Consider the following 17,584-nt stretch of genomic DNA (forward strand, 5'->3'; position numbering starts at 1 on the left):
CTTGCTTGTCCCCCCTTTCCTGCCCTGTCAGGGCTGTGCTAGGATCAAGGGTCTGGTTGGGAATTTTAGGGGGGACCCCACGTTGTTCTTTCCCCATTTTGGGGGCTGGGGTTCCTCCTTAAATTTCCTACCAGGCCTTAAGGGCCTGGTATGACTTTCAGGGGGAACCCCACACACTTTTTTTTTAAATGGGGTCCCTCCTACAATTCCTACCAGACCTTAAGGGTCTGATATGACTTTTGGGGAGAACCCCACGCTTTTTTTTTTTTTTTTTTTAAATAGGGTCCCTCCTAACATTCCTAAAAGGCCTAAATAGTCTGGTATTGTTTGGGAGGGGGAGCTGTGCGCTTTTTTTTTTTCTTCTTTATCAATGTAATTTTTTCTTTATCAATGTCACTTTTTGCTGCAGCAGGTTCTATATATTGTACAGATTCACCACTTTACAGGCAGTTTAAGGTGAACCCCCAGGCATGATATTTAAAGGAATGTTTCATTGTTATTGTTTCACTTTAAGCAATATTAAAATCACTGCTCCTTTAAAATTTGTATTTTTTACAAGTGTTTTTTTTCATTGATTCCTGTCCCCCAGGGCAGTACCCGGATCCCCATACACTTTTTATGGCCAACAACTTGCATATAAGGCTTCAAAATGGGGACATTTGATTTTCAGAGTTCTGGTCCCTTTAGACTTTCATTGAGTTCGAAGTTCGAGTTCAAACTTTTTCCATGTTCTAAAGTTCGAACTCAGGTGTGTTCGGCCCAGTAGCGTCACAAGGGTGGTTCGGGGGGGCGGCCCACACCCGGGTGCCACCATTGGAGGGGTGACTGACAGTCATTTTGGTGTCACCCCTTATGAAATGTTGGGCACTCGGTCACGGACCGACAGTGTCAGGAGAGAGGAGGGGACCCGGCGACATACCTTATCCTGCCGGGTGAATGTCCACTCCTCTCTCTGCCGCCGTCCATCACTAAGATGGGCGCCGGCAGGCGTCAAACAGACCACCGCGCATGTGCGATGACATCATTGTGCACGCGCAGCAACATCACGCGCGTGCGTGATGACGTCACGACGGGGTGTCACCCAGTCCCCGCCCCCGGGTGACACCCAGCCTCGGGACGCCACTGGTTCGGTCCATCTCTATTGGCAAGCAATGGTCTTTCTTGCAGTTCAGTAGAGCGGCGACTGGGGTTGTGAGTTAGTTTTCTTTATTGAGTTAGTTTTCTTTACTTGTGAAAAGGTGAACCGACTCTAACTTCTGCCATGTTAAGCCTAAGACATTTTTTTAAGTTGCACTGAAAACTGAATGGGGTATTTAGTAAAATGACTCAATACACACAAATACCCACAGTGAAGTCGTAGGCACTGTTGGGTGCTAAAATGAAGTGCAGTACAGACTCCTACTGGTCCTCCTGAGGACCAGCAGTGAACCTCATGAACCACATGACATATTGGGAGTATGGCTACCGCCCAAGTTTTTGAGATGAGAAAGAGGAACACCTTTTAGCGCAAAGTATTCAGGCAGAGAACACACTCCTGCCACATCCCTCCCCCAGTTATGCAGACCATGAAGAATTCATATGCCAAAAATGATTGGCTTAACCCACAAAACTTCTTTATACTGGCTTTTGAACATAGCAAATTAAGTCATTGTGTGGTTGGATGGAAGAGGGACAGCCCGGGGAGGAAAGAGGGAAAGGGGGATTTAGTTCAAATGAAATGCCTTCCCTTACAAATGAGGGACAGTTGAGAGCCCTGAATGTGATACAGAACCTTAACTGTTTGACAGTCAGAACTTTGCAACATTCACTACCCCTGCCTAGGGCACTCCAGTCTGATACTGCTGCTGTCCGAAGTTATTCGTATTGCAGAACTCAGTCTTTGAATATTTTTTCTTCAGCCTTGGCAGGGCAGAAGATCTGATTTATGTCTACTGCAGTTAAGTACTCCCCTGTGACTGAACAGTGAAATGAGAAGCAGCAGACTAGTGAGGTCCTCTCTCTGCTCTCTCCTTCTATCACTATGTCACGTTTAGCATATTACTACTGTAGCACAACTGATTGGATTCTTGTGCTGCTTCTTCCCCTCCCAGTCCGGGCTCTGCTGTACAGTGTATTGTAAGAGGCTGATATCAGGTCGAATATATATAGCTTTACATGAAGAGATAGCTTTTCAGGGATCGCCTAAAGGCAGGAGGTCTTAGGAGGAGGAGAGGACATTTTGGGTGATACTTTGAGACAAACTTGGAAATATAGCTGGATAGAGTTGTGGATTGCTTAGTAAGTGATTGGATTTGGGTGGTGGAACTGGACATATATATACAGTATATCTTATACCTTTATGAAGACTAACTGAGCTCCACACGTTCACAATAAAATGCTGATGTCTTGACATATGTCCGCTGCAAGACCCGTGAGTGCCTCTATATCTACTTTGGATTTGTATGGACATTTTTGTAGATGTGCACCGGGGGCATTTACCTTACAAATAGAGTGCGGTGGCTACCTCTGGGAATATATATGTACTGTATATTCCCGGGGTAGCCAGTAACACCCCATTCACACCTAGGCGTATTGTAATATGCGCGTCTGTCGCGTGGTTTTTTTAACCGCGATTCGCGGTAAAAAGTCGCGCGACCCCAAAGGCTACTTGGCAGTATCCCAATGGAAAACGGCCTACAAAACGGCCCAAAGTAGTCCCGGGACCTTTTCAGCCGTGGGCCGTTTTGTAGGGCGTTAGGGACGGGCGGAAATACAGCGAGGTGGGAACGAGGGCATTGACTACAATGCAATTTATATTTTTGACCGTTTTGTAGAGCGTTCGTCGAGCGTAGAACGCCCTACAAAACGGTCAGGTGTGAACGCAGCCTAAAAGTAAATGCCTGGGTGCTTATCCACAAAAATATCTATACAAATCCAAAGTATAGAGGTAAGACACGTGTCTTGATAAATTTGGACTGAGCTCCATCAAAACATTGACAATAAAATGCAGATGCTTTGACTTATCTCTGCTGCAAGACCCATGAGTACCCACGTTGAATGTATATACTGTATGTGTGTGTATCTATATATATGTATATATATATATCCTGGACATAATATATTTTTCATATTTTTCTTCTATAAACTAGCCATAGCCCTAAACCTTTGACATTAAAAATATTAATGCTGTCTGCAATAAAATGCATCGGGTCTGTGGGACCCCCTTGTAAAAATTTTAATTTGAAATGGTCAACTTTCCAGATAAAAATGCAAAAACATTGGTCTTGTGAATTAAGCTCTGAAATGAATTGATACGGCCTAATATATAACTGTCATACTGAGGTTTGATTGGAAAGCCAAAACCTGTCAGCCCAGGGGCAGCAGCTGTTGTTATGTTGAACAAAATGGATACAAATGGGTATTATTTTAAAGTGAAATAGTTAATTTCAGGCCTTACAAGTCGACTGTCCTCTCTGTAACCTCGTGTCACCAAAGCCAGGAACTCCAGTAGAGGGCTAGATTGCACAGGAAACTAAATTCAGTAGCCTGGGTCTACCAAATCCACAAACGCATTAGTAATGTTTAAGTTACTATGGCAATCACAAAATAGGCAGGCCTTTTCTTTCTCCTCCGCTCTGCATGCAGCCAACGGGCCGCTGCTGAATAGCTTGCATCTGCAAAAAAAAAAGTTTTAACACGCTACTCAGATAAAGAAAAGAGTCCAAAAATGGGCATTGACCCGTCTCGAAAAAATGTAGCAAATTTTACATACAAGGACTGAGTAGCTTTGCCACTTTGCACAGGTTATGTCATAAAGCGAACAAAAAGGGATAAAAGCCACAGAAAGCCTTTGCTGTCAAATATTCACAAGAAGAAAAAAAAAGGAGGGGGGGTGGGAGAATCCTACGTAAATGACAGCTTTAAGGCAGGTTTAAAAGGAAAAGTCATCTTTGGGTGAAAAAGTTACTGGTTAATGAATGAAGGCTGAAAAAATGTGAAGGGACAAAAGGTGAAAATACAATAAATCTTACAGAAAAATCATGAAAGCAAACTTTCAGAATAGTTTATTGGCTTGTAAATAGATGATCAGTGAGCTGCACCGTTCAATAGAACATGCATGGGATACCATAGGTAAGTTTTTCCACCTTGCCCATCTCAATATGCAAACTTATTTTTCATATTTATGTAGGGTATTTGATTTTTTTTTAGTTGTTACAGCAGTGTGCAGGTTGAAAATATTTGCCCATACAGATCTCACAGTCATAGAGATCTTTGCTAAATTGTGATTTTCTAATCTACCTGTATACAGTATATGTGATATAAGGCATTTTTCCTTTTTTTTAACGTTCTTTTAAACCATATTTTTTGTTGCAGTTGATATGTCCCATCACCGTCCCATAGACATTGGTCAAATTTTGTCAGTGATGGAGTGACACTAAACGCAGGAATAAAGTCTTAAAATTGCATTCAAGTATCTTAACTATTAACAGAAATGTATCTTATTTGTGTATCACTCGCTGTAGATCCTCAAATCATCACTGAATTGGTGCTGGCACTGTCCTTCCTTCTGGAGGGTGGCTAATTTTGTTCCCCATGGTCCCTGTGTGTGATGTAATGTAACCGCTTCCCGATTAGCAGGGAGGCCGTCTCCATGCTTCTCGCCACTAGGTGACGAGAAAGCATGGAGCTGGCTTTCTGGCCAATCAGGAAGCCCGGCGCTGTGTAATGACATGGCGCCCGTCTTCCTGATTTGCTGGGAAGCCAGCTCCATGCTCCCTCGTCATGAGCGGGCTTCCCGGCCAATCAGAAAGTTGGGCAGTGAGTCATTACACTTTTATGGAGGGGGACTGGAGCATTTGAGCACAAACATGGAGAGAACATACCAAAATCTGAACCAGCTAGGCTGAACATGAAAAAACTCTATGAGGTCAATGTATAAAATGCCGTTCACACGGAAATTCAGCCACTACCTGTTGTCTCCAGAATATTTTGTCAGTGATGGAGTGACACTAAACGCAGGAATAAAGTCTTAAAATTGCATTCAAGTACCTTAACTATTAACAGAAATGTATCTTATTTGTGTATCACTCGCTGTAGATCCTCAAATCATCACTGAATTGGTGCTGGCACTGTCCTTCCTTCTGGAGGGTGGCTACTTTTGTTCCCCATGGTCCCTGTGTGTGATGTAATGTAACCACTGCCCCAAGCTCACTACTGTGATGTACTACAATCTCAATACAAATGAGTAAACTAAACATGAGATTGTAGTCCATCACAGGAGTGAGCTTGGAGTGGTGGCTACTTTACAACACACACAGGGACCATGGGGAACAAAAGTAGCCACCCTCCAGAAGGAAGGACAGTGTCAGCACCAATTCAGAGAGGATTTGAGGATCTACAGGTTTTTTTTTGCATGTATCTACAGGTAGCAAGCAGTAGATATATGCAAAAACATAAAGAATAAAAAAAGTTACCAAATAGGTGAAAACTTTACTGTGCTTCCGCCGCTCGCTGCCGTCTTAAGGTCTGAAGATTCTCGAGCGGCCGTGAAGAATGATGGGGCGGGTGCATGCGCAGTAGAGATCTTCGGTCGGGAGAAGAGGAGACACAGTGTAAGTCAATGCATGCAGCCGGAAGTGTGCGCGTCAGACAGACTCCATGGGACAGGAAGAGAGCTGTCAGTGCTGGATCAGAGACCGGCACCAGCGCTGGAGGGATGGCTGAATACAAGTAGCAGGAAGAAAATGATCGAATCAAGAGGCATCATTTAAGGTGAGTCCTTAAAGGGGTTCTAAACCCTCCGGTTTTTTTGCCTATATCTACTGCTAGCATGCAGTAGATATAGGCAAGAAGTGTAAAAAAACCCCCAAAAAACGCTTAAAATCCTTTTAAACTGACCTCGTTATCGCCGCTCGTTCCCGCGCCGAGAATCAGGAACTGCTCGTACGGCCGCAAAGGATCTTGGGGCGGGCGCATGCGCAGTTCCGATTCTCGGCCGGGAGACGAGCAGAGACGCAAGGTAAGTCTATGGACGCGTGCATCCGCCTGCAGACACCGCTGGATCGGAGAGACAGAGCAGTCAGCGCTGGATCGGAGTGACGTCACACCGCTGGAGGGACAGATGAAAACATGGGGAAAGAAGAGGAAGATCGGAAAAAGAGACATCCTTTTAGGTAAGTGTTAACATTTACATTGGGGGGAGGGAAAACATTTTTTGCCTTTAATGTCACTTTAAAGCAGCAAGTGGGGGGAGAATGTGACCTTAAGGTACTTGAATGCTTTTTTTTTAACTCGTAAGTTTTGTGTAACAAGTAACACGCCAGTGTATAGTTTGTGTGTTTGTATGTAGGGGGGGTATATTTTATATTTTGGATGGAAAGGGGGGGGGGGCTGGAGCAGACGTGCCAAGAACTGAACTATGAACAAGACAATGCTGGACACTATAGGGTAGGTATGCAACGATACTGGTATTTTGGTACCGAGTACGAGTACTGATATTTTTTCCCGGTATTCGCCAATACCGATACCGGAAGTCCCAATCAGGAAGCCAGGCGGCGTGTAAAAACTCGTCACCTGGCTTCCCGATTAGCAGGGAGGCCGTCTCCATGCTTCTCACCACTAGGTGACGAGAAAGCATGGAGCTGGCTTTCTGGCCAATCAGGAAGCCCGGCGCTGTGTAATGACATGGCGCCCGTCTTCCTGATTTGCTGGGAAGCCAGCTCCATGCTCCCTCCTCATGAGCGGGCTTCCCGGCCAATCAGAAAGTTGGGCAGTGAGTCATTACACTTTTATGGAGGGGGACTGGAGCATTTGAGCACAAACATGGAGAGAACATACCAAAATCTGAACCAGCTAGGCTGAACATGAAAAAACTCTATGAGGTCAATGTATAAAATGCCGTTCACACGGAAATTCAGCCACTACCTGTTGTCTCCAGAATAGGAAGTGAAGGGAAATCTCTCCAATGACAAAGACAAAATACAAAACAACTAAGATGGGTTTAACCCTCCCCAACCCCAGGGCCCCAGGGCCGTCCCTACAATGAGGTAGGCCATTCTATCTATCTATCTATCTATCTATCTATCTATCTATCTATCTATCTATCTATCTATCTATCTATCTATCGATATGTATGTCTATCTATCTGCACAACTAATAATATCTCTAAAAAATCTTCATGTGCATCAGCACAACACTTGAATAGGAAATGGAATTCTAGGTCAATAAAAAAAGTTTTAAATGTTATCAAATGGTAACAAAAAACTTGTGAAAGAAAAGAGACAATATATAAATCTCTTGGAACAATTGTCAGCCCTGAACACTGCTTAGTGCATTGAAAGAGACTGCGAGCACACTATAGCAGACAACGCGTTTCACATTCATGGCCTTGTTCTTTTGGGGGGGGGAGTTTTCATTTGAAGAGGAAGAAGACAATGAGAGACAATGGTACTACCTTATCACAGTTCAGTCATGCAGCTATTTGAAATACTTTTAACGGCTTGTCAATGAGACTTGCAAGACTCTGGGATTCTAAATGTTCTGTCACATTTGTGTACTAACTACTTAAAGTTCTACTAAAGCTTTGTGACCTGGACTGACTTTCCTTTATATGGGTCAAAATGCAATGGCAATCTATTGTGTTAAAGGGCCTTAATTAAATTCATTGATTTGACCTAAGTTTTTAAAAGCCCACAAAGTCAGATGCAATGGGAGAAATTAGGCTTTGATCCTAATTTTAAATCTATTTGTGGCACTTTTCACCGGCCCACTCAAATTCTCCACACTTAGATCAAAATAATAGAAAGACCTTCCTGATTCCAAATATATGATAAAAGAGAAATAGCACATACTTGTACAAAAAAAAATCACAACTTTTATGAGATACCAACAAAGTGTACCATATCCCTGAATGACTCAGAATGGTGTGTTTTATTGAAGTGGGTATATTAGTACGTGAGTGAATCAAAATAGGTTCTGTTTGTCGGCCTTTCATCAATCCCATTGTAAAGTATGAAAATTACAAACTTTATCTGAAACTACGAACCTCATTGAAGTAGACCACAGTTGCAGAGGGACCAGTCAGGTATTAATCAAGTAATCAAAATTAATGAGGGGAATTTATCAAAAGTGGAGCAGAGAAAATCTGGAGCAGCTGTGCACTGCATCCAATCAGCTTCTCTCTGTCATTTTCAAATCCTAACTGAACAAACTGAAGAGAGAAGCTGATAGGTTGTTGTGCACAGCTGCTCCAGATTTTGTGTGCACCAGTTTTGATAAATCCCCCTCAGAGTGTATTATTTCGCAGAAAAAAATCCACAAATATGCTACAGTAGATGCACATCATGTAAGCAGCCCTAGCAGGCCACAGTTTCAGAGGGAGAGACTAGGCAGAATTTACTAGGCAGAACCGGTCCCTGGAGCCTCTCACCCTCTCCGCTGAGAGGTCCCGCAAATAATCACATTATATACACAGTGTATAGGATGTGAGGCTACAGAGGGACATTCTATTGCTGGAGTTCAGGAGGAGACAGGCTAGTGGGAGCACTGTCACAGCCGGCTGGCTCAGAGGATCAGGTGAGTATAGCTTTGTTATTTTCAGCCCTAGACCAAAACAAGAAGTTAACCCTTGCAGTGCAGGGCATCCTCACAGAAAGGGTTAATACTACTTTTCCCTGGAGTTCTGCTTTAAGCTATTCATACACAATTAGATTTGCTGAACGAGAGAAATCTGTTGATCCCCCACAGCATGGATGGAGCAATCTCCCCACTGCTGGCTATTGTATTCTCACAAACACAGCACCTGTGGCTGTCAGAATACTAGAACAGTGACTGCTTCTATTAAGATGCTGCCACTGTTCGGCTGACAATTTTCCACCTGAAGAAGGGGGTCCTCCCTCCGAAATATACATCATATCTACACTCTGTGTGAATCTGCGCTCAGCAAACCACCTTTAAAGCCACTTGAATTCCAGGCAGTGCTCCTTTATCATTATTTATTTTATGTTTTACATTCACTTCACATGAGCCCCAAAATGTACTCTGATGTAGTAAAATTCTTGCATGCAGGGCTTTGCATACCACTCAACACAAAGATATAAACAGATCTCATTGACGGTATAAGAATTTAATATGTGTGGCGTTTTGCCTCTGGTAACTGACTACATGAAACTGCTGGGAAGTACTAAGCCGGAAAATGGTGACAAAGATCTAATTAAATACTGTGAGGGGAATTTATCAAAACTGGAGCAGACAAGATCTGGAGCAGCTGTGCATGGCAACCAATCAGCTTCTCTCTTCAATTTGTTCAGTTAAGATTTGAAAATGAAAGAGAGAAGCTGATTGATTGCCATGCACAGCTGCTCCAGATCTTGTCTGCTCCAGTTTTGATGAATTCACCTCTGTATGGCTACGAGAATATCTTATGTATTAAGCTAACCAAAGCGCCACAAACTAGCACAATAACTCTGGTGTGATGGGACAAGGAGTAGGCAAAATTACACTCAGATGTAGGAGGGTGGGCATGAGCTTCAACACAGAAACACTGATGAGATCGTCGTGAGTGTGAGTGTAATTTTGCCTACTCCTCCCATCACACCAGAGTTATTGCGATAAGTAATAGTAAACTCTCCAACAGCTAACCAGCTACAAAATACCATTGTAATATACACTATATTGTCAAAAGTATTGGGACGCCTGCCTTTACACACACACACGAACTTTAATGGCATCCCAGTCTTAGTTCGTAGGGTTCAATATTGAGTTGGCCCACCCTTTGCCACTAACAGCTTTAACTCTTCTGGGAAGGCGTCCACAAGGTTTAGGAGTGTGTCTGTGGGAATGTTTGACCATTCTTCCAGAAGCGCATTTGTGAGGTCAGGTACTGATGTTGGAAGAGAAGGCCTGGCCTGCAGTCTCCGCCCTAATTCATCCCAAAGGTGTTCTATCGGGTTGAGGTCAGGACTCTGTGCAGGCCAGTCAAGTTCTTCAACCCCAAACTCGCTCATCCATGTATTTATGGACTTTGCTTTGTGCACTGGTGCGCTGTCATGCTGAAACAGGAAGGGGCCATCCCCAAACTGTTCCCACAAAGTTGGGAGCGTGAAATTGTCCAAAATGTCTTGGTCTGCTGATGCCTTAAGAGTTCCCTTCACTGGAACTAAGTGGCCAAGCCCAACCCCTGAAAAACAACCCCACACCATAATCCCCCCTCCACCAAACTTTACACTTGGCACAATACAGTCAGGCAAGTATCGTTCTCCTGGCAACCGCCAAACCCAGACACGTCCTTCGGATTGCCAGACAGAGAAGCATGATTCGTCACTTCAAAGAACACATCTCCACTTCTCTAGAGTCCAATGGCGATGTGCTTTACACCACTGCATCCCACGCTCTGCATTGCACATGGTGATGTAAGGCTTGGGTGCAGCTGCTCGCCATGGAAACCCATTCCATGAAGCTCTCTACGCACTGTTGTTGTGCCAATCTGAAGGCCACACGAAGTTTGGAGGTCTGTAGCTATTGACTCTGCAGACAGTTGGCGACTTCTGCGCACTGTGCGCTTCAGCATGCGCTGAAACCGCTCTGTCATTTTACGTGGCCTACCACTTTTGGCTGAGTTGCTGCTGTTCCCATTTGCTTCCACTTTGTTATAATACCACTAACAGATGACCGTGGAATATTTAGTAGCAAGGAGATTTTCCGGAACACATGAATCCAATCATTTGGAGTGGTGCCCCAATACTTTTGGCAATATAGTGTATATAGGGGGCAAAGAAACATAGAAGACTGAGGGCAAAAAAAGACCATGGGGTCCATCCAGTCTGCCTTGCTTTTTATTTTATTTTTTAAAATACATTTTTGTTTATTTTTAACATGTTAACTCCCAGTTACTGTTGATTGACTTTTAGTAAAATAATACTTAATTCTAAATATAAAAAAGTATGTGAACCTAATATGTATTTTTCTCATAGTTGACAACATTTGGAAATAATTAAAGTGCTGCTAAAGACAAAACTTTTTTTTAGTTCTGGATAGAGCGGAGAGAGATTAGAAGACCTGTCAGGTTTTTATTGCTGTCTGTGTCACTCTCTCTATTTGTCCTGGTGACTATTATCACTGAAAGTGAAACAAAATCCCACATTTTGGGTTGTCATCAGAACAGGAATAGATGGGAAACCTACAATGGGAACACTAGTTCTGTTGACATGTTCTGAACTGTGAGAGGAAGACAAGTTCTGTTGACCACCAGGGATTTCCCTCACTTTAGAGGGATTTCCTTTCACTCACTATTGGACAGGAAGTGAAGGGAAATCTACCCAATGGGGCAGAGATTTAAAAAAAAGCTGACAATGGTTTAACCCTCCCTACCTTACTCTACCCCAAACTGTCAAGTATTAATGAAACCCTAAAGGGGTGTGGGGGCATGACCAAAGTGGGCCAATAAAGTGTGTACTGAAGAGGAAGTCATTAGTTACATCATTGGTGTCAGTGGGAATAGCAATAAATCCCACTGTGATGTCAGAGGGAGACAAAAAAAATAAGCCCCATTGTTGATGTCAGTGGGATAAAATAATTCCTATTCTTGATGTCAGTGGGATAAAATAGCTCAACTGTTAGTGTCAATGGAATAAAATAGACCACAACTTTGGTGTTAGTGGGAAAAAATAAGTGCCAACATTGGAGTCAGTGCGAAATTAAAATGATTGTCACTGGGATCAAATAAGCACCAATAGCTGGCATCAGAAGGAAAGAATAAGTGCCAATTGGTGTCACTGAGATAAAATTAGTGGCAATCATTGACATCAGAAGGATAAAAATAGTTTGTAAACAGTAGAGTCTTTCTTTAGGGGTTTTAAGGTCTACTTCATCTGAGATAAAATAGGTTCCATATCATTGGTGTTGTGGGGAAAAAGTAAGTGTTAATCTTTTGTATCAATGGGATAATAAATTAAGCGTCAATCATCGATGTCAGTGGGAGTAACATAAATCCCAGTGCCGGTGTCAGTGGGGGATTAAATATTCTCTGTTATCACTGGTGTCAATGGGAGCAAAATTAACCTGAAATTGTTGGTATTAGTGGGACTATACTGTGACTGTTAGGCAGGAGATCACAATGCCCAACAGTCACAACTGCAGTGTTGTGTGCTGGAATGCTCTGTGCCCTGCTACAACACTGCCAAATGCCATGTGTCCTGGATCCTGTGGGACAACCTTAAGAAAGCAGATACTGCATGACCAGGATTTTGGACACATGTATGTCCAAAATCCTGGCACTGTCCCCCATGATCTGGGACACTTGGCAACTATGTTTTCACTATGTTTGGCATCATGTTTCACTGTATATAGAGTTTTCTTAAAAGAGAAGTAAAGCCAAACCTTTTCTTTGGCTATACTTCTCTTTTGGGTACCAGGGGTATATAATGTACTCTTGGGGCTCATAATCAGCAGAAAGTAGGCTTATTCCCACTGTTGACTGACAGGGAAGAACTACACCACAGTCAAAAAGGATCATAAAAAAATAAGGGTGTTCAGATACCAAGTACCATACTCGGTACAAGTACAAGTACAGATCATTTTCCAGCTCCAAGACTAGACTAGAGAAAAAATCAAAAGTTAGGAGGCAGCTGTCATTCTTGAGGCGCATACGGAGCTCCTGTGATTTGTGCATTCCTGTTTTAATGTCATTTGTTTTTTTATAAATATATATAAGGGATGCAACAATACCATTTTTTTCAAGTACAAGTACTGATACATTTTTGTTTATTGTCATGTGACAGTTTTTCTAAAACAGCTTGGTCCCAGCTGCAACCACAGGTAATTCTCGTGAAAATGCCAAGTATCGGCGGCACTGGTATCTGAACTGATATCTGGATATTCCTAAAAAAAATATTGTTGGCATTCACCCCGTTGCCTGACGGTTGACTTTGCCTAAGAGCCAGACCCACCACACTTGCCTTCTCCCCAGTCTGTAGCTCCAGCAGTCATATAATTTGTCAGCTCTCCAACTGCAGCTATCCAATGCAGGCTTTAAGACTGACAAGGCATTGTGTGATTGGAGGAGGAGAGATGATAAGATGATAACATTGTAAGAAGATTGGTAAGATTTTTATACTTTGCAGTGGCCTTCCATAACATGCAGCTTTATAGTTATAATTTACATACCCAGTGCGGCTGAATTACTTACCTTAAGGTGCCCATACACCTTACGATTATCGGACGATAATCGTATGCGATCGACTTTTCGTCCGATAATCGTATGTGTGCATTGCAGTGTCCGACCGACAATACTGTGCAATCGTACGACTTTTGACGGTCAAGCATGTTTGAAAACTTTGCTCGATCGTACGATTGTCGTAAGGTTGCTGGCGTTTCCGTCCGTCAAAAGTCGTACGATGTACACTGCGCTTGCGCTAACGAAAATACGGCAAATCAATTACCGCATTTCGTCCAGGTGCTTTTGGTTAATTACGGCTAAATGATTCTTGCGATCATCGGGGCAGGATGGGGCTGCCGTACGAAAATCGTACGACTATTCGATCATCGGACGAAAAGTTTCGTCCGATAATCGTAAGGTGTATGGGCACCTTTATTCTTCACTCCCCAGTAACCGGTACTCTCCTCTACTGTCTGTCCCGGGATGCAGATGGGCCCTCCGCATCCATAGTTACAATGCAGGACCACTGATATGTCCCCTTATTCTAATTCCCCTAGACAAAATTAGCAGCTAATTATTGAGCGCAGAGGGGAATCCACTCGAAAGGTAAATATTTCTCCAGCCCAGACCTTAGCTGTAATTTTTTTTATAGGTTGTAGAAGGGTTGGAACTGCCGTCAATAGGGAAACAAACAGCAATAAAAACAGCAATGAAGATGAACTCCAGGAAATGTAGACATTAACCCTTGCAGTTGGGCTGCTCCCCGCACCACAAGGGTTAACTGCTTGTTTTGGGCTAGGGGCTAAAATAAAAAAATATACTCTCCTGATCCTCGCTCTGGCTGTGGAATGTCCCTTGGCATCCTCACGTCTAATGCAGCTGCATTAGATGCGATGACGTCATGGGTCCTTAGACCGCCAGAGCCTGGGGGAGAAGAGGCTGCAGGGACCGGTCTAGCAGCCAAGCAGGACCGAGGATTAGGTGAGTATATTGTTTTTATTTTAGCACCTAGACCAAAATGAACAGTTAACCCTTGCAGTGCTGGGGTAGCCTCACTGCAGAGGTTAATTTTTACATTTCTTGGCGTTCATCTTTAATTAAAAAAAACATTTCTACTTTGTCTGTGTTGCTATTAGAGAGTTTACTTAATTTTTCTGTTCAAAAAGAAGGTTGTCCTTTTTATTAAACCGTGGGACAGTGGGAAAGGGAAAATCTCTCGAATGGAGTCCATGACAGCAGTAAAACTTGACAGGGTTTCTAATCCTTCCCCAATATTAAAAAAAACAAAGTTTGGGATAAAAAATGCCCTGTGCTGGCAGCACACTGGAGATCAGGATGAACGTAGAATGTGTGGCTTGGGTCTCCAGTGGTCTGGCACGCCCCCTGCAACATGCTCCAATCAACTCACTCCATGAGCAGCACTGATGATTGGGGCACTGGGCAAGGGGTGTGTCAGTCCACTGGAGACCTGAGCTACTGAGCTCTGTATTGAGCAGCGGTCCAGATCTCCAGCGTGCGGCCAGCACACGGCATTTTAACCCTAGCTGGATAATTCTTTTTCTCTTGTCCTGGTGAGACCCATTCCCATAATTTTTTGTCCTGGTGTCTTGGACCACGAAGTCAGGGGAAATCTCTCCAATGGTGTCACAGTGATGGAACAAATCTTAGTATTCTCAGGGTTCCCCTTCTATTTAAAAGAAATGTTATGGCCTGAGTGGACTTTTAATCATGAAATCTAAGTCCGTGTTTTGAAAACACTTCCAAATTACCTACAAAGGGATGAACATAGCCTGATATTAACTATATTAAACTTTGTGTCTACAATAATACTAAAAGAAATCACTGATGTTTCTCAGTGGTTACCTAAAGACGTTGGAGGAAGATTTACTCTAAAGGGTATTGTCTAAGATTAGGCACCATTTATCTTGTTGCGCATGTTCTGCTGGTTGAACAGCTAATAGCAGGGAATCGAACTGACCACCATCAATCAATGGGCTAGAGAAGATTAGGTAGTCTGTTTCCCAAAAGTAATCCCTTGTGGATCAAATGGCTACATTTCTTATAGGCCTTACAGAAGTAAATCTAGTGGAAACTATACATTGAAAGCAAATCCCTCTAAGTCTACGGAATACCCTGTAAGCAGCGAGAACATAGGAAGAAAGCAAAGATATAAATACCCGTCTCTTTTTTTTTTAGCATTGCTGAACTTGTTGCAGAACAAAAACTGTTTAATCTCATAAATAAGACCTAAGATGAAACAATGGTGGACACCAAACAAAAGATACTTTTATTTGTGATTCAGTGAAATGGCCCAGCACAATTGGTGATTTGCAAAGCCAATTAAAAGGTGATATGTGCTAAGATATAAATATTGGAACAAAAGATGATACGGAATTAATGTAGAATGCACAGATCATTCTCATTCAGCTCATTACAAACATAAGTTAATTGGAAATCATGTCTCGTCTATTGCATCTCATTACGAACGCTTACCATGGTGGAATGCTTGTGATGTGTCTTTTTATTGCTGGTTAGGGTTAATCTGCTAAACAACATGAATTTTGTTCATCTGGCCCGCAGGACTCTTCTAGGACTTCACAGTGCAGAAGTTCTTAACTTTCACTAAATGCATTTTGTAGATGCAGAATGAAGAATTGTTACTTTTTTTTCTAAATTCATATGTATTTCATGATTTTTTATTAGGTGTATAGAGGATCTGATATTTTGTCCACAATCCCATATAAATGGATCTGTGTAGAGGGAAATAATACACAAGATGATGTTCCCCCAACTGCATGTTATAAACATACTGGGATTCAAGTGGGAGTTCCATGATCAAGGTTGCAGCCAAAGTATAATTATAATGATCATGGAAGTCCTCCGTGAACATAAACTTATTATTTAAATATTTTTTTTCCATTTTTTAACCTTTTTCCATCCTTTGTTGCATATCAATGCTGCTACTCTCCTGCACCCTCTTTGCTCTGTAAACAACAGTAAAATCTGACACTAACAGAGAAAATAGAACAACATATTGAGAATAGAACCCACATAGTGAGAGCAGACACATGCACTAACAGCAAACACATGCAATGAGAGCAGACACACGTCAGGACAGCTGAGACACACACACAACACAGTGAAAGCAAACACACCCAATGAGAGCTGACACATGCAGTGAAAGCAGTCAGACACAGTCAGAGCAGACACCACACATTAAAAGCACACACCGTCAGAGCTGGCCAAAAATTTCAATATCAATTTAGAGGGGACTGACCTTTTAATAGTCTTATCAACTGCAGTTAAATTTCACTGATAATATTTTAAGAAACATGACCCTATTCCTTTTATTTCTGTCATCTCAAGTCATGGCCTCTGATACATTTGAACGTGTTAGTTAAAGCTGATTTCTAGGCAGATATAAAAGACGCATTAATGCAGCTCAGTGATTATAATGTATTTTTAATGCAGGCAGTATGAGTACCTAAATTTCACCTGAAATTAGCCTCTTGCAGTCCCCAATAGCAGGGCTGAAGTATGAGAGGAAGACGCAGCACACGGAGCTATTCAGTTTACATGCTGGCAAGAAGCATGCTGATAGGAAGAGAAAGCAGAGTGACAGAGAGATGAGCTCATCACTGTGCTACTTCTTTTTTCTAACTTTCTAATCACAGGCTGGGAAGGTGGGGGGTGTCCAAGATGAACTTGGCTCAGCGGAAGTGGGTTAAATAATGCTGGTCATCCAGTGGCTTCATTCAGGCTCTGCTACCTTGACACCGTGCTCTGCCAGCCAATTCCAGTCATAGCCTCACTAGACTGCTCAGTCTGGTTGTCACCTCCAGGTCATCGCACTCAAGCTCTGGTACTGAATCTGCACAAGCCACTGCATCGGTACTTGTGCTTCCCTGTGTCCTCACTACTCCTGTTTCCAGTTCCAGGGGAGTTGGACAAGTGGTGCAAGCGTAGTCCCCTCTTTAGCTCATTCTCCTTCCAGTGATGGTGGGAAATATCTGGTTTGAAGGTAAACATTGTTGCAAGAGATGGTTTTGTTATTTTATCATTTAATTGGCTATTCATGTTACCTTGTTATATTTAGATTGAATGCTGCTTTAAGTTGCTCTAAAACATATTTTTTATAAACTGCATAATCAGCCTTTCCAATCTTTCACTTTAAAGTACAAATGAACTTTCAGTTTAAATCAGCTAAATACATTCTATGTGCATTGAAAGAAAAGGTGTGTCAATTTTTACACTTTGTTTTCTTTAGAAAGCAGCCACAGTCAGAGTAAAAAAAAAAGTAGAGCTGCAGCTAACGATTATTTTCAAAATCGATTAGTTAGCCGATTATTAAGTTCGATTAATCGGTTAATCGGATAAACAATAAAATACATTTTAAAAAATGGCTCCAGTGATGGACTACTAGTTTGTATTGAGATTGCACTCCATCACAGA

This window comes from Nanorana parkeri, unplaced genomic scaffold (genome assembly GCF_000935625.1).
Source record: "Nanorana parkeri isolate BGI_ZX_2015 unplaced genomic scaffold, ASM93562v1 scaffold1487, whole genome shotgun sequence".
In the NCBI taxonomy this organism is placed as follows: domain Eukaryota; kingdom Metazoa; phylum Chordata; class Amphibia; order Anura; family Dicroglossidae; genus Nanorana; species Nanorana parkeri.